General features: G+C 65.4%; 24 non-coding genes across 24 annotated transcripts; all 24 read right to left on the bottom strand.

Annotated features, from left to right (window-relative positions):
* Positions 1–317: 317 nt before the first annotated feature.
* On the bottom strand, positions 318–436 carry LOC141947515 (5S ribosomal RNA). The gene has a single exon (XR_012630170.1). It is a non-coding gene; the product is annotated as a 5S ribosomal RNA (ribosomal RNA).
* An 826-nt stretch (positions 437–1,262) lies between these two features.
* Positions 1,263–1,381, bottom strand: LOC141947513 (5S ribosomal RNA). The gene has a single exon (XR_012630168.1). It is a non-coding gene; the product is annotated as a 5S ribosomal RNA (ribosomal RNA).
* An 826-nt stretch (positions 1,382–2,207) lies between these two features.
* LOC141947512 (5S ribosomal RNA) lies at positions 2,208–2,326 on the bottom strand. Its single transcript, XR_012630167.1, has one exon. It is a non-coding gene; the product is annotated as a 5S ribosomal RNA (ribosomal RNA).
* Positions 2,327–3,126: 800 nt separating this feature from the next.
* LOC141947511 (5S ribosomal RNA) lies at positions 3,127–3,245 on the bottom strand. Its single transcript, XR_012630166.1, has one exon. It is a non-coding gene; the product is annotated as a 5S ribosomal RNA (ribosomal RNA).
* An 826-nt stretch (positions 3,246–4,071) lies between these two features.
* Positions 4,072–4,190, bottom strand: LOC141947520 (5S ribosomal RNA). Its single transcript, XR_012630175.1, has one exon. It is a non-coding gene; the product is annotated as a 5S ribosomal RNA (ribosomal RNA).
* An 800-nt stretch (positions 4,191–4,990) lies between these two features.
* LOC141947510 (5S ribosomal RNA) lies at positions 4,991–5,109 on the bottom strand. Its single transcript, XR_012630165.1, has one exon. It is a non-coding gene; the product is annotated as a 5S ribosomal RNA (ribosomal RNA).
* An 826-nt stretch (positions 5,110–5,935) lies between these two features.
* LOC141947509 (5S ribosomal RNA) lies at positions 5,936–6,054 on the bottom strand. Its single transcript, XR_012630164.1, has one exon. It is a non-coding gene; the product is annotated as a 5S ribosomal RNA (ribosomal RNA).
* An 800-nt stretch (positions 6,055–6,854) lies between these two features.
* LOC141947508 (5S ribosomal RNA) lies at positions 6,855–6,973 on the bottom strand. Its single transcript, XR_012630163.1, has one exon. It is a non-coding gene; the product is annotated as a 5S ribosomal RNA (ribosomal RNA).
* Positions 6,974–7,799: 826 nt separating this feature from the next.
* LOC141947519 (5S ribosomal RNA) lies at positions 7,800–7,918 on the bottom strand. Its single transcript, XR_012630174.1, has one exon. It is a non-coding gene; the product is annotated as a 5S ribosomal RNA (ribosomal RNA).
* Positions 7,919–8,718: 800 nt separating this feature from the next.
* LOC141947507 (5S ribosomal RNA) lies at positions 8,719–8,837 on the bottom strand. The gene has a single exon (XR_012630162.1). It is a non-coding gene; the product is annotated as a 5S ribosomal RNA (ribosomal RNA).
* Positions 8,838–9,663: 826 nt separating this feature from the next.
* On the bottom strand, positions 9,664–9,782 carry LOC141947506 (5S ribosomal RNA). Its single transcript, XR_012630161.1, has one exon. It is a non-coding gene; the product is annotated as a 5S ribosomal RNA (ribosomal RNA).
* Positions 9,783–10,608: 826 nt separating this feature from the next.
* On the bottom strand, positions 10,609–10,727 carry LOC141947505 (5S ribosomal RNA). Its single transcript, XR_012630160.1, has one exon. It is a non-coding gene; the product is annotated as a 5S ribosomal RNA (ribosomal RNA).
* An 825-nt stretch (positions 10,728–11,552) lies between these two features.
* On the bottom strand, positions 11,553–11,671 carry LOC141947504 (5S ribosomal RNA). Its single transcript, XR_012630159.1, has one exon. It is a non-coding gene; the product is annotated as a 5S ribosomal RNA (ribosomal RNA).
* An 800-nt stretch (positions 11,672–12,471) lies between these two features.
* On the bottom strand, positions 12,472–12,590 carry LOC141947502 (5S ribosomal RNA). Its single transcript, XR_012630157.1, has one exon. It is a non-coding gene; the product is annotated as a 5S ribosomal RNA (ribosomal RNA).
* An 826-nt stretch (positions 12,591–13,416) lies between these two features.
* On the bottom strand, positions 13,417–13,535 carry LOC141947501 (5S ribosomal RNA). The gene has a single exon (XR_012630156.1). It is a non-coding gene; the product is annotated as a 5S ribosomal RNA (ribosomal RNA).
* Positions 13,536–14,335: 800 nt separating this feature from the next.
* On the bottom strand, positions 14,336–14,454 carry LOC141947500 (5S ribosomal RNA). Its single transcript, XR_012630155.1, has one exon. It is a non-coding gene; the product is annotated as a 5S ribosomal RNA (ribosomal RNA).
* An 826-nt stretch (positions 14,455–15,280) lies between these two features.
* LOC141947499 (5S ribosomal RNA) lies at positions 15,281–15,399 on the bottom strand. Its single transcript, XR_012630154.1, has one exon. It is a non-coding gene; the product is annotated as a 5S ribosomal RNA (ribosomal RNA).
* An 800-nt stretch (positions 15,400–16,199) lies between these two features.
* LOC141947498 (5S ribosomal RNA) lies at positions 16,200–16,318 on the bottom strand. Its single transcript, XR_012630153.1, has one exon. It is a non-coding gene; the product is annotated as a 5S ribosomal RNA (ribosomal RNA).
* Positions 16,319–17,144: 826 nt separating this feature from the next.
* LOC141947497 (5S ribosomal RNA) lies at positions 17,145–17,263 on the bottom strand. The gene has a single exon (XR_012630152.1). It is a non-coding gene; the product is annotated as a 5S ribosomal RNA (ribosomal RNA).
* Positions 17,264–18,089: 826 nt separating this feature from the next.
* On the bottom strand, positions 18,090–18,208 carry LOC141947496 (5S ribosomal RNA). The gene has a single exon (XR_012630151.1). It is a non-coding gene; the product is annotated as a 5S ribosomal RNA (ribosomal RNA).
* An 800-nt stretch (positions 18,209–19,008) lies between these two features.
* LOC141947495 (5S ribosomal RNA) lies at positions 19,009–19,127 on the bottom strand. The gene has a single exon (XR_012630150.1). It is a non-coding gene; the product is annotated as a 5S ribosomal RNA (ribosomal RNA).
* An 825-nt stretch (positions 19,128–19,952) lies between these two features.
* Positions 19,953–20,071, bottom strand: LOC141947522 (5S ribosomal RNA). The gene has a single exon (XR_012630177.1). It is a non-coding gene; the product is annotated as a 5S ribosomal RNA (ribosomal RNA).
* A 795-nt stretch (positions 20,072–20,866) lies between these two features.
* LOC141947523 (5S ribosomal RNA) lies at positions 20,867–20,985 on the bottom strand. Its single transcript, XR_012630178.1, has one exon. It is a non-coding gene; the product is annotated as a 5S ribosomal RNA (ribosomal RNA).
* An 828-nt stretch (positions 20,986–21,813) lies between these two features.
* LOC141947494 (5S ribosomal RNA) lies at positions 21,814–21,932 on the bottom strand. The gene has a single exon (XR_012630149.1). It is a non-coding gene; the product is annotated as a 5S ribosomal RNA (ribosomal RNA).
* Between the last annotated feature and the right edge of the window lie 195 nt (positions 21,933–22,127).

Raw genomic sequence — 22,127 nt, 5'->3', positions numbered from 1 at the left:
CTACAGCCCCACCGCCTGACGGGGCGGGGGACCACCAAACTGCCACCAAAACAGCCCCACCCCCCCAGCCACACCCACACGTACCCCCCCCACAGCTGCGCTGCCAAAAGGCCTCTTGCACAAGCCCCCCCGCGCTCCCCCCCACACTACGGCCTCACCGACCCACGCACGGCGGCGCCGGGACACCCCGATTGCGCAGCCCGTGCCCCGCAAACACCTGCGCGCCACCGCCAACACGGCCCCCACACCTGCCCCTCCGCAAGAGCCCACCCAGCACCCCCGACAAACAAAATGGCGCCCCCCCGGGCCCCGGCAAAAGCCTACAGCACCCGGTATTCCCAGGCGGTCTCCCATCCAAGTACTAACCGGGCCCGACCCTGCTTAGCTTCCGAGATCAGACGAGATCGGGCGTTCTCAGGGTGGTATGGCCGTAGGCACCCCCCAGCCCCACAAGAGCCCTCTCGAGTGACCGCCCACACGCTCCCACACACACCTACAGCCCCACTCGCCCACCCCACACGGCCACAAGCACCCACACGCACACCACAAACACAAACACCCACACACACAACTCCCACCACCCAACAACAGCCCTCTCCTGCACCCTACAACGCCCTCACACCCCACCAGACACACCCACACCCCCACGGGGCAGGGGGCAAACGCCCCACGCACACACGACCCACCACAACACCCCCACGCCAACACCTGCACGTCTCCCACCCCACAAACCTGAACCCTGGCTAAGCCAAAGACCCGTCCACGTCACCGCCACCACCTCCCAGCCCACCACACAGCTCCAACCACCCACCATCGGGGCAGGGCGACGGGCCACCCCGACACGCACACACCCCCCACCAACACCTGCACTTACCCCCCCACACCTGGACCACTGCCCCACCAAAACGCCCTCTCCCGCAGCCACCACCACATTCGCACCCTGCGCTACAGCCCCACCGCCTGACGGGGCGGGGGACCACCAAACTGCCACCAAAACAGCCCCACCCCCCCAGCCACACCCACACGTACCCCCCCCACAGCTGCGCTGCCAAAAGGCCTCTTGCACAAGCCCCCCCGCGCTCCCCCCCACACTACGGCCTCACCGACCCACGCACGGCGGCGCCGGGACACCCCGATTGCGCAGCCCGTGCCCCGCAAACACCTGCGCGCCACCGCCAACACGGCCCCCACACCTGCCCCTCCGCAAGAGCCCACCCAGCACCCCCGACAAACAAAATGGCGCCCCCCCGGGCCCCGGCAAAAGCCTACAGCACCCGGTATTCCCAGGCGGTCTCCCATCCAAGTACTAACCGGGCCCGACCCTGCTTAGCTTCCGAGATCAGACGAGATCGGGCGTTCTCAGGGTGGTATGGCCGTAGGCACCCCCCAGCCCCACAAGAGCCCTCTCGAGTGACCGCCCACACGCTCCCACACACACCTACAGCCCCACTCGCCCACCCCACACGGCCACAAGCACCCACACGCACACCACAAACACAAACACCCCCACACACAACTCCCACCACCCAACAACAGCCCTCTCCTGCACCCTACAACGCCCTCACACCCCACCAGACACACCCACACCCCCACGGGGCAGGGGGCAAACGCCCCACGCACACACGACCCACCACAACACCCCCACGCCAACACCTGCACGTCTCCCACCCCACAAACCTGAACCCTGGCTAAGCCAAAGACCCGTCCACGTCACCGCCACCACCTCCCAGCCCACCACACAGCTCCAACCACCCACCATCGGGGCAGGGCGACGGGCCACCCCGACACGCACACACCCCCCACCAACACCTGCACTTACCCCCCCACACCTGGACCACTGCCCCACCAAAACGCCCTCTCCCGCAACCACCACCACATTCGCACCCTGCGCTACAGCCCCACCGCCTGACGGGGCGGGGGACCACCAAACTGCCACCAAAACAGCCCCACCCCCCCAGCCACACCCACACGTACCCCCCCCACAGCTGCGCTGCCAAAAGGCCTCTTGCACAAGCCCCCCCGCGCTCCCCCCCACACTACGGCCTCACCGACCCACGCACGGCGGCGCCGGGACACCCCGATTGCGCAGCCCGTGCCCCGCAAACACCTGCGCGCCACCGCCAACACGGCCCCCACACCTGCCCCTCCGCAAGAGCCCACCCAGCACCCTCGACAGAAAAAATGGCGCCCCCCCGGGCCCCGGCAAAAGCCTACAGCACCCGGTATTCCCAGGCGGTCTCCCATCCAAGTACTAACCGGGCCCGACCCTGCTTAGCTTCCGAGATCAGACGAGATCGGGCGTTCTCAGGGTGGTATGGCCGTAGGCACCCCCCAGCCCCACAAGAGCCCTCTCGAGTGACCGCCCACACGCTCCCACACACACCTACAGCCCCACTCGCCCACCCCACACGGCCACAAGCACCCACACGCACACCACAAACACAAACACCCCCACACACAACTCCCACCACCCAACAACAGCCCTCTCCTGCACCCTACAACGCCCTCACACCCCACCAGACACACCCACACCCCCACGGGGCAGGGGGCAAACGCCCCACGCACACACGACCCACCACAACACCCCCACGCCAACACCTGCACGTCTCCCACCCCACAAACCTGCACCCCTGCTGCCGGCCCTGCACACGCCCCAAGGCAACACCAAAGCCCCCGAGGAGCGGCACGGGGCCCCAGCGGCGCAGCCCTCCCCGCGGCACGTCCCCAGCCCCGCCACGGAGACCCCGCAGCACAGCCCAGCTACCAACAGCCACCGGCGGGGGTGCGCCGCGGCACCTACACAGGCATCGGGGCACGCCGAAACCTCTGCATGGCATCACACGCAGACACCCCACCAGAGAGCCAAACACCACACACACCTGCAAAACGCGGCGGACACAAAGTCACTCCTCAAAAAGCGCCTGCACAGAAGAGATGAGAAAAACTAAGAGGAAAAAAAGAAGGGAAATGCCTGCAAAAATTGAAAAAAAAATACAAAGCACTGAGAAAAAAAACCCTGCGCTCCCTGCCAGACTGAGACCCAACAACATCTGCAAACCTGAAATGCTGTCCCCACAGTAACAACCCAAGGAAAAGAGAGGGGCAAGCGCTGCAAGCCCCGGCAAAAGCCTACAGCACCCGGTATTCCCAGGCGGTCTCCCATCCAAGTACTAACCGGGCCCGACCCTGCTTAGCTTCCGAGATCAGACGAGATCGGGCGTTCTCAGGGTGGTATGGCCGTAGGCACCCCCCAGCCCCACAAGAGCCCTCTCGAGTGACCGCCCACACGCTCCCACACACACCTACAGCCCCACTCGCCCACCCCACACGGCCACAAGCACCCACACGCACACCACAAACACAAACACCCACACACACAACTCCCACCACCCAACAACAGCCCTCTCCTGCACCCTACAACGCCCTCACACCCCACCAGACACACCCACACCCCCACGGGGCAGGGGGCAAACGCCCCACGCACACACGACCCACCACAACACCCCCACGCCAACACCTGCACGTTTCCCACCCCACACACCTGAACCCTGGCTAAGCCAAAGACCCGTCCACGTCACCGCCACCACCTCCCAGCCCACCACACAGCTCCAACCACCCACCATCGGGGCAGGGCGACGGGCCACCCCGACACGCACACACCCCCCACCAACACCTGCACTTACCCCCCCACACCTGGACCACTGCCCCACCAAAACGCCCTCTCCCGCAACCACCACCACATTCGCACCCTGCGCTACAGCCCCACCGCCTGACGGGGCGGGGGACCACCAAACTGCCACCAAAACAGCCCCACGCCCCCAGCCACACCCACACGTACCCCCCCCACAGCTGCGCTGCCAAAAGGCCTCTTGCACAAGCCCCCCCGCGCTCCCCCCCACACTACGGCCTCACCGACCCACGCACGGCGGCGCCGGGACACCCCGATTGCGCAGCCCGTGCCCCGCAAACACCTGCGCGCCACCGCCAACACGGCCCCCACACCTGCCCCTCCGCAAGAGCCCACCCAGCACCCCCGACAAACAAAATGGCGCCCCCCCGGGCCCCGGCAAAAGCCTACAGCACCCGGTATTCCCAGGCGGTCTCCCATCCAAGTACTAACCGGGCCCGACCCTACTTAGCTTCCGAGATCAGACGAGATCGGGCGTTCTCAGGGTGGTATGGCCGTAGGCACCCCCCAGCCCCACAAGAGCCCTCTCGAGTGACCGCCCACACGCTCCCACACACACCTACAGCCCCACTCGCCCACCCCACACGGCCACAAGCACCCACACGCACACCACAAACACAAACACCCCCACACACAACTCCCACCACCCAACAACAGCCCTCTCCTGCACCCTACAACGCCCTCACACCCCACCAGACACACCCACACCCCCACGGGGCAGGGGGCAAACGCCCCACGCACACACGACCCACCACAACACCCCCACGCCAACACCTGCACGTTTCCCACCCCACAAACCTGCACCCCTGCTGCCGGCCCTGCACACGCCCCAAGGCAACACCAAAGCCCCCGAGGAGCGGCACGGGGCCCCAGCGGCGCAGCCCTCCCCGCGGCACGTCCCCAGCCCCGCCACGGAGACCCCGCAGCACAGCCCAGCTACCAACAGCCACCGGCGGGGGTGCGCCGCGGCACCTACACAGGCATCGGGGCACGCCGAAACCTCTGCATGGCATCACACGCAGACACCCCACCAGAGAGCCAAACACCACACACACCTGCAAAACGCGGCGGACACAAAGTCACTCCTCAAAAAGCGCCTGCACAGAAGAGATGAGAAAAACTAAGAGGAAAAAAAGAAGGGAAATGCCTGCAAAAATTGAAAAAAAAATACAAAGCACTGAGAAAAAAAACCCTGCGCTCCCTGCCAGACTGAGACCCAACAACATCTGCAAACCTGAAATGCTGTCCCCACAGTAACAACCCAAGGAAAAGAGAGGGGCAAGCGCTGCAAGCCCCGGCAAAAGCCTACAGCACCCGGTATTCCCAGGCGGTCTCCCATCCAAGTACTAACCGGGCCCGACCCTGCTTAGCTTCCGAGATCAGACGAGATCGGGCGTTCTCAGGGTGGTATGGCCGTAGGCACCCCCCAGCCCCACAAGAGCCCTCTCGAGTGACCGCCCACACGCTCCCACACACACCTACAGCCCCACTCGCCCACCCCACACGGCCACAAGCACCCACACGCACACCACAAACACAAACACCCCCACACACAACTCCCACCACCCAACAACAGCCCTCTCCTGCACCCTACAACGCCCTCACACCCCACCAGACACACCCACACCCCCACGGGGCAGGGGGCAAACGCCCCACGCACACACGACCCACCACAACACCCCCACGCCAACACCTGCACGTCTCCCACCCCACAAACCTGAACCCTGGCTAAGCCAAAGACCCGTCCACGTCACCGCCACCACCTCCCAGCCCACCACACAGCTCCAACCACCCACCATCGGGGCAGGGCGACGGGCCACCCCGACACGCACACACCCCCCACCAACACCTGCACTTACCCCCCCACACCTGGACCACTGCCCCACCAAAACGCCCTCTCCCGCAACCACCACCACATTCGCACCCTGCGCTACAGCCCCACCGCCTGACGGGGCGGGGGACCACCAAACTGCCACCAAAACAGCCCCACCCCCCCAGCCACACCCACACGTACCCCCCCCACAGCTGCGCTGCCAAAAGGCCTCTTGCACAAGCCCCCCCGCGCTCCCCCCCACACTACGGCCTCACCGACCCACGCACGGCGGCGCCGGGACACCCCGATTGCGCAGCCCGTGCCCCGCAAACACCTGCGCGCCACCGCCAACACGGCCCCCACACCTGCCCCTCCGCAAGAGCCCACCCAGCACCCTCGACAGAAAAAATGGCGCCCCCCCGGGCCCCGGCAAAAGCCTACAGCACCCGGTATTCCCAGGCGGTCTCCCATCCAAGTACTAACCGGGCCCGACCCTGCTTAGCTTCCGAGATCAGACGAGATCGGGCGTTCTCAGGGTGGTATGGCCGTAGGCACCCCCCAGCCCCACAAGAGCCCTCTCGAGTGACCGCCCACACGCTCCCACACACACCTACAGCCCCACTCGCCCACCCCACACGGCCACAAGCACCCACACGCACACCACAAACACAAACACCCCCACACACAACTCCCACCACCCAACAACAGCCCTCTCCTGCACCCTACAACGCCCTCACACCCCACCAGACACACCCACACCCCCACGGGGCAGGGGGCAAACGCCCCACGCACACACGACCCACCACAACACCCCCACGCCAACACCTGCACGTCTCCCACCCCACAAACCTGCACCCCTGCTGCCGGCCCTGCACACGCCCCAAGGCAACACCAAAGCCCCCGAGGAGCGGCACGGGGCCCCAGCGGCGCAGCCCTCCCCGCGGCACGTCCCCAGCCCCGCCACGGAGACCCCGCAGCACAGCCCAGCTACCAACAGCCACCGGCGGGGGTGCGCCGCGGCACCTACACAGGCATCGGGGCACGCCGAAACCTCTGCATGGCATCACACGCAGACACCCCACCAGAGAGCCAAACACCACACACACCTGCAAAACGCGGCGGACACAAAGTCACTCCTCAAAAAGCGCCTGCACAGAAGAGATGAGAAAAACTAAGAGGAAAAAAAGAAGGGAAATGCCTGCAAAAATTGAAAAAAAAATACAAAGCACTGAGAAAAAAAACCCTGCGCTCCCTGCCAGACTGAGACCCAACAACATCTGCAAACCTGAAATGCTGTCCCCACAGTAACAACCCAAGGAAAAGAGAGGGGCAAGCGCTGCAAGCCCCGGCAAAAGCCTACAGCACCCGGTATTCCCAGGCGGTCTCCCATCCAAGTACTAACCGGGCCCGACCCTGCTTAGCTTCCGAGATCAGACGAGATCGGGCGTTCTCAGGGTGGTATGGCCGTAGGCACCCCCCAGCCCCACAAGAGCCCTCTCGAGTGACCGCCCACACGCTCCCACACACACCTACAGCCCCACTCGCCCACCCCACACGGCCACAAGCACCCACACGCACACCACAAACACAAACACCCACACACACAACTCCCACCACCCAACAACAGCCCTCTCCTGCACCCTACAACGCCCTCACACCCCACCAGACACACCCACACCCCCACGGGGCAGGGGGCAAACGCCCCACGCACACACGACCCACCACAACACCCCCACGCCAACACCTGCACGTTTCCCACCCCACACACCTGAACCCTGGCTAAGCCAAAGACCCGTCCACGTCACCGCCACCACCTCCCAGCCCACCACACAGCTCCAACCACCCACCATCGGGGCAGGGCGACGGGCCACCCCGACACGCACACACCCCCCACCAACACCTGCACTTACCCCCCCACACCTGGACCACTGCCCCACCAAAACGCCCTCTCCCGCAACCACCACCACATTCGCACCCTGCGCTACAGCCCCACCGCCTGACGGGGCGGGGGACCACCAAACTGCCACCAAAACAGCCCCACGCCCCCAGCCACACCCACACGTACCCCCCCCACAGCTGCGCTGCCAAAAGGCCTCTTGCACAAGCCCCCCCGCGCTCCCCCCCACACTACGGCCTCACCGACCCACGCACGGCGGCGCCGGGACACCCCGATTGCGCAGCCCGTGCCCCGCAAACACCTGCGCGCCACCGCCAACACGGCCCCCACACCTGCCCCTCCGCAAGAGCCCACCCAGCACCCCCGACAAACAAAATGGCGCCCCCCCGGGCCCCGGCAAAAGCCTACAGCACCCGGTATTCCCAGGCGGTCTCCCATCCAAGTACTAACCGGGCCCGACCCTACTTAGCTTCCGAGATCAGACGAGATCGGGCGTTCTCAGGGTGGTATGGCCGTAGGCACCCCCCAGCCCCACAAGAGCCCTCTCGAGTGACCGCCCACACGCTCCCACACACACCTACAGCCCCACTCGCCCACCCCACACGGCCACAAGCACCCACACGCACACCACAAACACAAACACCCCCACACACAACTCCCACCACCCAACAACAGCCCTCTCCTGCACCCTACAACGCCCTCACACCCCACCAGACACACCCACACCCCCACGGGGCAGGGGGCAAACGCCCCACGCACACACGACCCACCACAACACCCCCACGCCAACACCTGCACGTTTCCCACCCCACAAACCTGCACCCCTGCTGCCGGCCCTGCACACGCCCCAAGGCAACACCAAAGCCCCCGAGGAGCGGCACGGGGCCCCAGCGGCGCAGCCCTCCCCGCGGCACGTCCCCAGCCCCGCCACGGAGACCCCGCAGCACAGCCCAGCTACCAACAGCCACCGGCGGGGGTGCGCCGCGGCACCTACACAGGCATCGGGGCACGCCGAAACCTCTGCATGGCATCACACGCAGACACCCCACCAGAGAGCCAAACACCACACACACCTGCAAAACGCGGCGGACACAAAGTCACTCCTCAAAAAGCGCCTGCACAGAAGAGATGAGAAAAACTAAGAGGAAAAAAAGAAGGGAAATGCCTGCAAAAATTGAAAAAAAAATACAAAGCACTGAGAAAAAAAACCCTGCGCTCCCTGCCAGACTGAGACCCAACAACATCTGCAAACCTGAAATGCTGTCCCCACAGTAACAACCCAAGGAAAAGAGAGGGGCAAGCGCTGCAAGCCCCGGCAAAAGCCTACAGCACCCGGTATTCCCAGGCGGTCTCCCATCCAAGTACTAACCGGGCCCGACCCTGCTTAGCTTCCGAGATCAGACGAGATCGGGCGTTCTCAGGGTGGTATGGCCGTAGGCACCCCCCAGCCCCACAAGAGCCCTCTCGAGTGACCGCCCACACGCTCCCACACACACCTACAGCCCCACTCGCCCACCCCACACGGCCACAAGCACCCACACGCACACCACAAACACAAACACCCACACACACAACTCCCACCACCCAACAACAGCCCTCTCCTGCACCCTACAACGCCCTCACACCCCACCAGACACACCCACACCCCCACGGGGCAGGGGGCAAACGCCCCATGCACACACGACCCACCACAACACCCCCACGCCAACACCTGCACGTCTCCCACCCCACAAACCTGAACCCTGGCTAAGCCAAAGACCCGTCCACGTCACCGCCACCACCTCCCAGCCCACCACACAGCTCCAACCACCCACCATCGGGGCAGGGCGACGGGCCACCCCGACACGCACACACCCCCCACCAACACCTGCACTTACCCCCCCACACCTGGACCACTGCCCCACCAAAACGCCCTCTCCCGCAGCCACCACCACATTCGCACCCTGCGCTACAGCCCCACCGCCTGACGGGGCGGGGGACCACCAAACTGCCACCAAAACAGCCCCACCCCCCCAGCCACACCCACACGTACCCCCCCCACAGCTGCGCTGCCAAAAGGCCTCTTGCACAAGCCCCCCCGCGCTCCCCCCCACACTACGGCCTCACCGACCCACGCACGGCGGCGCCGGGACACCCCGATTGCGCAGCCCGTGCCCCGCAAACACCTGCGCGCCACCGCCAACACGGCCCCCACACCTGCCCCTCCGCAAGAGCCCACCCAGCACCCCCGACAAACAAAACGGCGCCCCCCCGGGCCCCGGCAAAAGCCTACAGCACCCGGTATTCCCAGGCGGTCTCCCATCCAAGTACTAACCGGGCCCGACCCTGCTTAGCTTCCGAGATCAGACGAGATCGGGCGTTCTCAGGGTGGTATGGCCGTAGGCACCCCCCAGCCCCACAAGAGCCCTCTCGAGTGACCGCCCACACGCTCCCACACACACCTACAGCCCCACTCGCCCACCCCACACGGCCACAAGCACCCACACGCACACCACAAACACAAACACCCACACACACAACTCCCACCACCCAACAACAGCCCTCTCCTGCACCCTACAACGCCCTCACACCCCACCAGACACACCCACACCCCCACGGGGCAGGGGGCAAACGCCCCACGCACACACGACCCACCACAACACCCCCACGCCAACACCTGCACGTCTCCCACCCCACAAACCTGAACCCTGGCTAAGCCAAAGACCCGTCCACGTCACCGCCACCACCTCCCAGCCCACCACACAGCTCCAACCACCCACCATCGGGGCAGGGCGACGGGCCACCCCGACACGCACACACCCCCCACCAACACCTGCACTTACCCCCCCACACCTGGACCACTGCCCCACCAAAACGCCCTCTCCCGCAGCCACCACCACATTCGCACCCTGCGCTACAGCCCCACCGCCTGACGGGGCGGGGGACCACCAAACTGCCACCAAAACAGCCCCACCCCCCCAGCCACACCCACACGTACCCCCCCCACAGCTGCGCTGCCAAAAGGCCTCTTGCACAAGCCCCCCCGCGCTCCGCCCCACACTACGGCCTCACCGACCCACGCACGGCGGCGCCGGGACACCCCGATTGCGCAGCCCGTGCCCCGCAAACACCTGCGCGCCACCGCCAACACGGCCCCCACACCTGCCCCTCCGCAAGAGCCCACCCAGCACCCCCGACAAACAAAACGGCGCCCCCCCGGGCCCCGGCAAAAGCCTACAGCACCCGGTATTCCCAGGCGGTCTCCCATCCAAGTACTAACCGGGCCCGACCCTGCTTAGCTTCCGAGATCAGACGAGATCGGGCGTTCTCAGGGTGGTATGGCCGTAGGCACCCCCCAGCCCCACAAGAGCCCTCTCGAGTGACCGCCCACACGCTCCCACACACACCTACAGCCCCACTCGCCCACCCCACACGGCCACAAGCACCCACACGCACACCACAAACACAAACACCCACACACACAACTCCCACCACCCAACAACAGCCCTCTCCTGCACCCTACAACGCCCTCACACCCCACCAGACACACCCACACCCCCACGGGGCAGGGGGCAAACGCCCCACGCACACACGACCCACCACAACACCCCCACGCCAACACCTGCACGTTTCCCACCCCACACACCTGAACCCTGGCTAAGCCAAAGACCCGTCCACGTCACCGCCACCACCTCCCAGCCCACCACACAGCTCCAACCACCCACCATCGGGGCAGGGCGACGGGCCACCCCGACACGCACACACCCCCCACCAACACCTGCACTTACCCCCCCACACCTGGACCACTGCCCCACCAAAACGCCCTCTCCCGCAACCACCACCACATTCGCACCCTGCGCTACAGCCCCACCGCCTGACGGGGCGGGGGACCACCAAACTGCCACCAAAACAGCCCCACCCCCCCAGCCACACCCACACGTACCCCCCCCACAGCTGCGCTGCCAAAAGGCCTCTTGCACAAGCCCCCCCGCGCTCCCCCCCACACTACGGCCTCACCGACCCACGCACGGCGGCGCCGGGACACCCCGATTGCGCAGCCCGTGCCCCGCAAACACCTGCGCGCCACCGCCAACACGGCCCCCACACCTGCCCCTCCGCAAGAGCCCACCCAGCACCCCCGACAAACAAAATGGCGCCCCCCGGGCCCCGGCAAAAGCCTACAGCACCCGGTATTCCCAGGCGGTCTCCCATCCAAGTACTAACCGGGCCCGACCCTGCTTAGCTTCCGAGATCAGACGAGATCGGGCGTTCTCAGGGTGGTATGGCCGTAGGCACCCCCCAGCCCCACAAGAGCCCTCTCGAGTGACCGCCCACACGCTCCCACACACACCTACAGCCCCACTCGCCCACCCCACACGGCCACAAGCACCCACACGCACACCACAAACACAAACACCCACACACACAACTCCCACCACCCAACAACAGCCCTCTCCTGCACCCTACAACGCCCTCACACCCCACCAGACACACCCACACCCCCACGGGGCAGGGGGCAAACGCCCCACGCACACACGACCCACCACAACACCCCCACGCCAACACCTGCACGTTTCCCACCCCACAAACCTGCACCCCTGCTGCCGGCCCTGCACACGCCCCAAGGCAACACCAAAGCCCCCGAGGAGCGGCACGGGGCCCCAGCGGCGCAGCCCTCCCCGCGGCACGTCCCCAGCCCCGCCACGGAGACCCCGCAGCACAGCCCAGCTACCAACAGCCACCGGCGGGGGTGCGCCGCGGCACCTACACAGGCATCGGGGCACGCCGAAACCTCTGCATGGCATCACACGCAGACACCCCACCAGAGAGCCAAACACCACACACACCTGCAAAACGCGGCGGACACAAAGTCACTCCTCAAAAAGCGCCTGCACAGAAGAGATGAGAAAAACTAAGAGGAAAAAAAGAAGGGAAATGCCTGCAAAAATTGAAAAAAAAATACAAAGCACTGAGAAAAAAAACCCTGCGCTCCCTGCCAGACTGAGACCCAACAACATCTGCAAACCTGAAATGCTGTCCCCACAGTAACAACCCAAGGAAAAGAGAGGGGCAAGCGCTGCAAGCCCCGGCAAAAGCCTACAGCACCCGGTATTCCCAGGCGGTCTCCCATCCAAGTACTAACCGGGCCCGACCCTGCTTAGCTTCCGAGATCAGACGAGATCGGGCGTTCTCAGGGTGGTATGGCCGTAGGCACCCCCCAGCCCCACAAGAGCCCTCTCGAGTGACCGCCCACACGCTCCCACACACACCTACAGCCCCACTCGCCCACCCCACACGGCCACAAGCACCCACACGCACACCACAAACACAAACACCCCCACACACAACTCCCACCACCCAACAACAGCCCTCTCCTGCACCCTACAACGCCCTCACACCCCACCAGACACACCCACACCCCCACGGGGCAGGGGGCAAACGCCCCACGCACACACGACCCACCACAACACCCCCACGCCAACACCTGCACGTCTCCCACCCCACAAACCTGAACCCTGGCTAAGCCAAAGACCCGTCCACGTCACCGCCACCACCTCCCAGCCCACCACACAGCTCCAACCACCCACCATCGGGGCAGGGCGACGGGCCACCCCGACACGCACACACCCCCCACCAACACCTGCACTTACCCCCCCACACCTGGACCACTGCCCCACCAAAACGCCCTCTCCCGCAACCACCACCACATTCGCACCCTGCGCTACAGCCCCACCGCCTGACGGGGCGGGGGACCACCAAACTGCCACCAAAACAGCCCCACGCCCCCAGCCACACCCACACGTACCCCCCCCACAGCTGCGCTGCCAAAAGGCCTCTTGCACAAGCCCCCCCGCGCTCCCCCCCACACTACGGCCTCACCGACCCACGCACGGCGGCGCCGGGACACCCCGATTGCGCAGCCCGTGCCCCGCAAACACCTGCGCGCCACCGCCAACACGGCCCCCACACCTGCCCCTCCGCAAGAGCCCACCCAGCACCCCCGACAAACAAAACGGCGCCCCCCCGGGCCCCGGCAAAAGCCTACAGCACCCGGTATTCCCAGGCGGTCTCCCATCCAAGTACTAACCGGGCCCGACCCTGCTTAGCTTCCGAGATCAGACGAGATCGGGCGTTCTCAGGGTGGTATGGCCGTAGGCACCCCCCAGCCCCACAAGAGCCCTCTCGAGTGACCGCCCACACGCTCCCACACACACCTACAGCCCCACTCGCCCACCCCACACGGCCACAAGCACCCACACGCACACCACAAACACAAACACCCACACACACAACTCCCACCACCCAACAACAGCCCTCTCCTGCACCCTACAACGCCCTCACACCCCACCAGACACACCCACACCCCCACGGGGCAGGGGGCAAACGCCCCACGCACACACGACCCACCACAACACCCCCACGCCAACACCTGCACGTTTCCCACCCCACAAACCTGCACCCCTGCTGCCGGCCCTGCACACGCCCCAAGGCAACACCAAAGCCCCCGAGGAGCGGCACGGGGCCCCAGCGGCGCAGCCCTCCCCGCGGCACGTCCCCAGCCCCGCCACGGAGACCCCGCAGCACAGCCCAGCTACCAACAGCCACCGGCGGGGGTGCGCCGCGGCACCTACACAGGCATCGGGGCACGCCGAAACCTCTGCATGGCATCACACGCAGACACCCCACCAGAGAGCCAAACACCACACACACCTGCAAAACGCGGCGGACACAAAGTCACTCCTCAAAAAGCGCCTGCACAGAAGAGATGAGAAAAACTAAGAGGAAAAAAAGAAGGGAAATGCCTGCAAAAATTGAAAAAAAAATACAAAGCACTGAGAAAAAAAACCCTGCGCTCCCTGCCAGACTGAGACCCAACAACATCTGCAAACCTGAAATGCTGTCCCCACAGTAACAACCCAAGGAAAAGAGAGGGGCAAGCGCTGCAAGCCCCGGCAAAAGCCTACAGCACCCGGTATTCCCAGGCGGTCTCCCATCCAAGTACTAACCGGGCCCGACCCTGCTTAGCTTCCGAGATCAGACGAGATCGGGCGTTCTCAGGGTGGTATGGCCGTAGGCACCCCCCAGCCCCACAAGAGCCCTCTCGAGTGACCGCCCACACGCTCCCACACACACCTACAGCCCCACTCGCCCACCCCACACGGCCACAAGCACCCACACGCACACCACAAACACAAACACCCCCACACACAACTCCCACCACCCAACAACAGCCCTCTCCTGCACCCTACAACGCCCTCACACCCCACCAGACACACCCACACCCCCACGGGGCAGGGGGCAAACGCCCCACGCACACACGACCCACCACAACACCCCCACGCCAACACCTGCACGTTTCCCACCCCACACACCTGAACCCTGGCTAAGCCAAAGACCCGTCCACGTCACCGCCACCACCTCCCAGCCCACCACACAGCTCCAACCACCCACCATCGGGGCAGGGCGACGGGCCACCCCGACACGCACACACCCCCCACCAACACCTGCACTTACCCCCCCACACCTGGACCACTGCCCCACCAAAACGCCCTCTCCCGCAACCACCACCACATTCGCACCCTGCGCTACAGCCCCACCGCCTGACGGGGCGGGGGACCACCAAACTGCCACCAAAACAGCCCCACCCCCCCAGCCACACCCACACGTACCCCCCCCACAGCTGCGCTGCCAAAAGGCCTCTTGCACAAGCCCCCCCGCGCTCCCCCCCACACTACGGCCTCACCGACCCACGCACGGCGGCGCCGGGACACCCCGATTGCGCAGCCCGTGCCCCGCAAACACCTGCGCGCCACCGCCAACACGGCCCCCACACCTGCCCCTCCGCAAGAGCCCACCCAGCACCCCCGACAAACAAAACGGCGCCCCCCCGGGCCCCGGCAAAAGCCTACAGCACCCGGTATTCCCAGGCGGTCTCCCATCCAAGTACTAACCGGGCCCGACCCTGCTTAGCTTCCGAGATCAGACGAGATCGGGCGTTCTCAGGGTGGTATGGCCGTAGGCACCCCCCAGCCCCACAAGAGCCCTCTCGAGTGACCGCCCACACGCTCCCACACACACCTACAGCCCCACTCGCCCACCCCACACGGCCACAAGCACCCACACGCACACCACAAACACAAACACCCACACACACAACTCCCACCACCCAACAACAGCCCTCTCCTGCACCCTACAACGCCCTCACACCCCACCAGACACACCCACACCCCCACGGGGCAGGGGGCAAACGCCCCACGCACACACGACCCACCACAACACCCCCACGCCAACACCTGCACGTTTCCCACCCCACAAACCTGCACCCCTGCTGCCGGCCCTGCACACGCCCCAAGGCAACACCAAAGCCCCCGAGGAGCGGCACGGGGCCCCAGCGGCGCAGCCCTCCCCGCGGCACGTCCCCAGCCCCGCCACGGAGACCCCGCAGCACAGCCCAGCTACCAACAGCCACCGGCGGGGGTGCGCCGCGGCACCTACACAGGCATCGGGGCACGCCGAAACCTCTGCATGGCATCACACGCAGACACCCCACCAGAGAGCCAAACACCACACACACCTGCAAAACGCGGCGGACACAAAGTCACTCCTCAAAAAGCGCCTGCACAGAAGAGATGAGAAAAACTAAGAGGAAAAAAAGAAGGGAAATGCCTGCAAAAATTGAAAAAAAAATACAAAGCACTGAGAAAAAAAACCCTGCGCTCCCTGCCAGACTGAGACCCAACAACATCTGCAAACCTGAAATGCTGTCCCCACAGTAACAACCCAAGGAAAAGAGAGGGGCAAGCGCTGCAAGCCCCGGCAAAAGCCTACAGCACCCGGTATTCCCAGGCGGTCTCCCATCCAAGTACTAACCGGGCCCGACCCTGCTTAGCTTCCGAGATCAGACGAGATCGGGCGTTCTCAGGGTGGTATGGCCGTAGGCACCCCCCAGCCCCACAAGAGCCCTCTCGAGTGACCGCCCACACGCTCCCACACACACCTACAGCCCCACTCGCCCACCCCACACGGCCACAAGCACCCACACGCACACCACAAACACAAACACCCCCACACACAACTCCCACCACCCAACAACAGCCCTCTCCTGCACCCTACAACGCCCTCACACCCCACCAGACACACCCACACCCCCACGGGGCAGGGGGCAAACGCCCCACGCACACACGACCCACCACAACACCCCCACGCCAACACCTGCACGTTTCCCACCCCACACACCTGAACCCTGGCTAAGCCAAAGACCCGTCCACGTCACCGCCACCACCTCCCAGCCCACCACACAGCTCCAACCACCCACCATCGGGGCAGGGCGACGGGCCACCCCGACACGCACACACCCCCCACCAACACCTGCACTTACCCCCCCACACCTGGACCACTGCCCCACCAAAACGCCCTCTCCCGCAACCACCACCACATTCGCACCCTGCGCTACAGCCCCACCGCCTGACGGGGCGGGGGACCACCAAACTGCCACCAAAACAGCCCCACCCCCCCAGCCACACCCACACGTACCCCCCCCACAGCTGCGCTGCCAAAAGGCCTCTTGCACAAGCCCCCCCGCGCTCCCCCCCACACTACGGCCTCACCGACCCACGCACGGCGGCGCCGGGACACCCCGATTGCGCAGCCCGTGCCCCGCAAACACCTGCGCGCCACCGCCAACACGGCCCCCACACCTGCCCCTCCGCAAGAGCCCACCCAGCACCCCCGACAAACAAAACGGCGCCCCCCCGGGCCCCGGCAAAAGCCTACAGCACCCGGTATTCCCAGGCGGTCTCCCATCCAAGTACTAACCGGGCCCGACCCTGCTTAGCTTCCGAGATCAGACGAGATCGGGCGTTCTCAGGGTGGTATGGCCGTAGGCACCCCCCAGCCCCACAAGAGCCCTCTCGAGTGACCGCCCACACGCTCCCACACACACCTACAGCCCCACTCGCCCACCCCACACGGCCACAAGCACCCACACGCACACCACAAACACAAACACCCCCACACACAACTCCCACCACCCAACAACAGCCCTCTCCTGCACCCTACAACGCCCTCACACCCCACCAGACACACCCACACCCCCACGGGGCAGGGGGCAAACGCCCCACGCACACACGACCCACCACAACACCCCCACGCCAACACCTGCACGTTTCCCACCCCACACACCTGAACCCTGGCTAAGCCAAAGACCCGTCCACGTCACCGCCACCACCTCCCAGCCCACCACACAGCTCCAACCACCCACCATCGGGGCAGGGCGACGGGCCACCCCGACACGCACACACCCCCCACCAACACCTGCACTTACCCCCCCACACCTGGACCACTGCCCCACCAAAACGCCCTCTCCCGCAACCACCACCACATTCGCACCCTGCGCTACAGCCCCACCGCCTGACGGGGCGGGGGACCACCAAACTGCCACCAAAACAGCCCCACCCCCCCAGCCACACCCACACGTACCCCCCCCACAGCTGCGCTGCCAAAAGGCCTCTTGCACAAGCCCCCCCGCGCTCCCCCCCACACTACGGCCTCACCGACCCACGCACGGCGGCGCCGGGACACCCCGATTGCGCAGCCCGTGCCCCGCAAACACCTGCGCGCCACCGCCAACACGGCCCCCACACCTGCCCCTCCGCAAGAGCCCACCCAGCACCCCCGACAAACAAAACGGCGCCCCCCCGGGCCCCGGCAAAAGCCTACAGCACCCGGTATTCCCAGGCGGTCTCCCATCCAAGTACTAACCGGGCCCGACCCTGCTTAGCTTCCGAGATCAGACGAGATCGGGCGTTCTCAGGGTGGTATGGCCGTAGGCACCCCCCAGCCCCACAAGAGCCCTCTCGAGTGACCGCCCACACGCTCCCACACACACCTACAGCCCCACTCGCCCACCCCACACGGCCACAAGCACCCACACGCACACCACAAACACAAACACCCCCACACACAACTCCCACCACCCAACAACAGCCCTCTCCTGCACCCTACAACGCCCTCACACCCCACCAGACACACCCACACCCCCACGGGGCAGGGGGCAAACGCCCCACGCACACACGACCCACCACAACACCCCCACGCCAACACCTGCACGTTTCCCACCCCACAAACCTGCACCCCTGCTGCCGGCCCTGCACACGCCCCAAGGCAACACCAAAGCCCCCGAGGAGCGGCACGGGGCCCCAGCGGCGCAGCCCTCCCCGCGGCACGTCCCCAGCCCCGCCACGGAGACCCCGCAGCACAGCCCAGCTACCAACAGCCACCGGCGGGGGTGCGCCGCGGCACCTACACAGGCATCGGGGCACGCCGAAACCTCTGCATGGCATCACACGCAGACACCCCACCAGAGAGCCAAACACCACACACACCTGCAAAACGCGGCGGACACAAAGTCACTCCTCAAAAAGCGCCTGCACAGAAGAGATGAGAAAAACTAAGAGGAAAAAAAGAAGGGAAATGCCTGCAAAAATTGAAAAAAAAATACAAAGCACTGAGAAAAAAAACCCTGCGCTCCCTGCCAGACTGAGACCCAACAACATCTGCAAACCTGAAATGCTGTCCCCACAGTAACAACCCAAGGAAAAGAGAGGGGCAAGCGCTGCAAGCCCCGGCAAAAGCCTACAGCACCCGGTATTCCCAGGCGGTCTCCCATCCAAGTACTAACCGGGCCCGACCCTGCTTAGCTTCCGAGATCAGACGAGATCGGGCGTTCTCAGGGTGGTATGGCCGTAGGCACCCCCCAGCCCCACAAGAGCCCTCTCGAGTGACCGCCCACACGCTCCCACACACACCTACAGCCCCACTCGCCCACCCCACACGGCCACAAGCACCCACACGCACACCACAAACACAAACACCCACACACACAACTCCCACCACCCAACAACAGCCCTCTCCTGCACCCTACAACGCCCTCACACCCCACCAGACACACCCACACCCCCACGGGGCAGGGGGCAAACGCCCCACGCACACACGACCCACCACAACACCCCCACGCCCAACACCTGCACGTTTCCCACCCCACACACCTGAACCCTGGCTAAGCCAAAGACCCGTCCACGTCACCGCCACCACCTCCCAGCCCACCACACAGCTCCAACCACCCACCATCGGGGCAGGGCGACGGGCCACCCCGACACGCACACACCCCCCACCAACACCTGCACTTACCCCCCCACACCTGGACCACTGCCCACCAAAACGCCCTCTCCCGCACCACCACCACATTCGCACCCTGCGCTACAGCCCCACCGCCTGACGGGGCGGGGGACCACCAAACTGCCACCAAAACAGCCCCACCCCCCCAGCCACACCCACACGTACCCCCCCCCACAGCTGCGCTGCCAAAAGGCCTCTTGCACAAGCCCCCCCGCGCTCCCCCCCACACTACGGCCTCACCGACCCACGCACGGCGGCGCCGGGACACCCCGATTGCGCAGCCCGTGCCCCGCAAACACCTGCGCGCCACCGCCAACACGGCCCCCACACCTGCCCCTCCGCAAGAGCCCACCCAGCACCCCCGACAAACAAAACGGCGCCCCCCCGGGCCCCGGCAAAAGCTACAGCACCCGGTATTCCCAGGCGGTCTCCCATCCAAGTACTAACCGGGCCCGACCCTGCTTAGCTTCCGAGATCAGACGAGATCGGGCGTTCTCAGGGTGGTATGGCCGTAGGCACCCCCCAGCCCCACAGAGCCCTCTCGAGTGACCGCCCACACGCTCCACACACAACCTACAGCCCCACTCGCCCACCCCACACGGCACAAGCACCCACACGCACACCACAAACACAAACACCCACACACACAACTCCCACCACCCAACAACAGCCCTCTCCTGCACCCTACAACGCCCTCACACCCCACCAGACACACCCACACCCCCACGGGCAGGGGGCAAACGCCCCACGCACACACGACCCCACCACAACACCCCCACGCCAACACCTGCACGTTTCCCACCCCACAAACCTGCACCCCTGCTGCCGGCCTGCACACGCCCCAAGGCAACACCAAAGCCCCCGAGAGCGGCACGGGGCCCCAGCGGCGCAGCCCCTCCCCGCGGCACGTCCCCAGCCCCGCCCACGGAGACCCCCGCAGCACAGCCCAGCTACCAACAGCCACCGGCGGGGGTGCGCCGCGGCACCTACACAGGCATCGGGGACGCCGAAACCTCTGCATGGCATCACACGCAGACACCCCACCAGAGAGCCAAACACCACACACACCTGCAAAACGCGGCGGACACAAAGTCACTCTCAAAAAGCGCCTGCACAGAAGAGATGAGAAAAACTAAGAGGAAAAAAAGAAGGGAAATGCCTGCAAAAATTGAAAAAAAAATACAAAGCACTGAGAAAAAAAACCCTGCGCTCCCTGCCAGACTGAGACCCAAAACATCTGCAAACCTGAAATGCTGTCCCCACAGTAACAACCCAAGGAAAAGAGAGGGGCAAGCGCTGCAAGCCCCGCAAAAGCCTACAGCACCCGGTATTCCCAGCGGTCTCCCATCCAAGTACTAACCGGGGCCCGACCCTGCTTAGCTTCCGAGATCAGACGAGATCAGGCGTTCTCAGGGTGGTATGGCCGTAGGCACCCCCCAGCCCCACAAGAGCCTCTCGAGTGACCGCCCACACGCTCCCACACACACCTACAGCCCCACTCGCCCACCCCCACACGGCCACAAGCACCCACACGCACACCACAAACACAAACACCCCCACACACAACTCCCACCACCCAACACAGCCCTCTCCTGCACCCTACAAACGCCCCCACACCCCACCAGACACACCCACACCCCCACGGGCAGGGGCAAAACGCCCCACTCACAACACACGACCCACCACAACACCCCCACGCCAACACCTGCACGTTTCCCACCCCACACACCTGAACCCTGGCTAAGCCAAAGACCCGTCCACGTCACCGCCACCACCTCCCAGCCCACCACACAGCTCCAACCACCCACCATCGGGGCAGGGCGACGGGCCACCCCGACACGCACACACCCCCCACCAACACCTGCACTTACCCCCCCACACCTGGACCACTGCCCCACCAAAACGCCCTCTCCCGCAACCACCACCACATTCGCACCCTGCGCTACAGCCCCACCGCCTGACGGGGCGGGGGACCACCAAACTGCCACCAAAACAGCCCCACCCCCCCAGCCACACCCACACGTACCCCCCCCACAGCTGCGCTGCCAAAAGGCCTCTTGCACAAGCCCCCCCGCGCTCCGCCCCACACTACGGCCTCACCGACCCACGCACGGCGGCGCCGGGACACCCCGATTGCGCAGCCCGTGCCCCGCAAACACCTGCGCGCCACCGCCAACACGGCCCCCACACCTGCCCCTCCGCAAGAGCCCACCCAGCACCCCCGACAAACAAAACGGCGCCCCCCCGGGCCCCGGCAAAAGCCTACAGCACCCGGTATTCCCAGGCGGTCTCCCATCCAAGTACTAACCGGGCCCGACCCTGCTTAGCTTCCGAGATCAGACGAGATCGGGCGTTCTCAGGGTGGTATGGCCGTAGGCACCCCCCAGCCCCACAAGAGCCCTCTCGAGTGACCGCCCACACGCTCCCACACACACCTACAGCCCCACTCGCCCACCCCACACGGCCACAAGCACCCACACGCACACCACAAACACAAACACCCCCACACACAACTCCCACCACCCAACAACAGCCCTCTCCTGCACCCTACAACGCCCTCACACCCCACCAGA

The sequence above is a fragment of the Strix uralensis genome, chromosome 9 (genome assembly GCF_047716275.1).
Source record: "Strix uralensis isolate ZFMK-TIS-50842 chromosome 9, bStrUra1, whole genome shotgun sequence".
NCBI classification, from domain to species: Eukaryota; Metazoa; Chordata; class Aves; order Strigiformes; family Strigidae; genus Strix; species Strix uralensis.
This window is presented reverse-complemented; position numbering and strand designations above follow the sequence as displayed.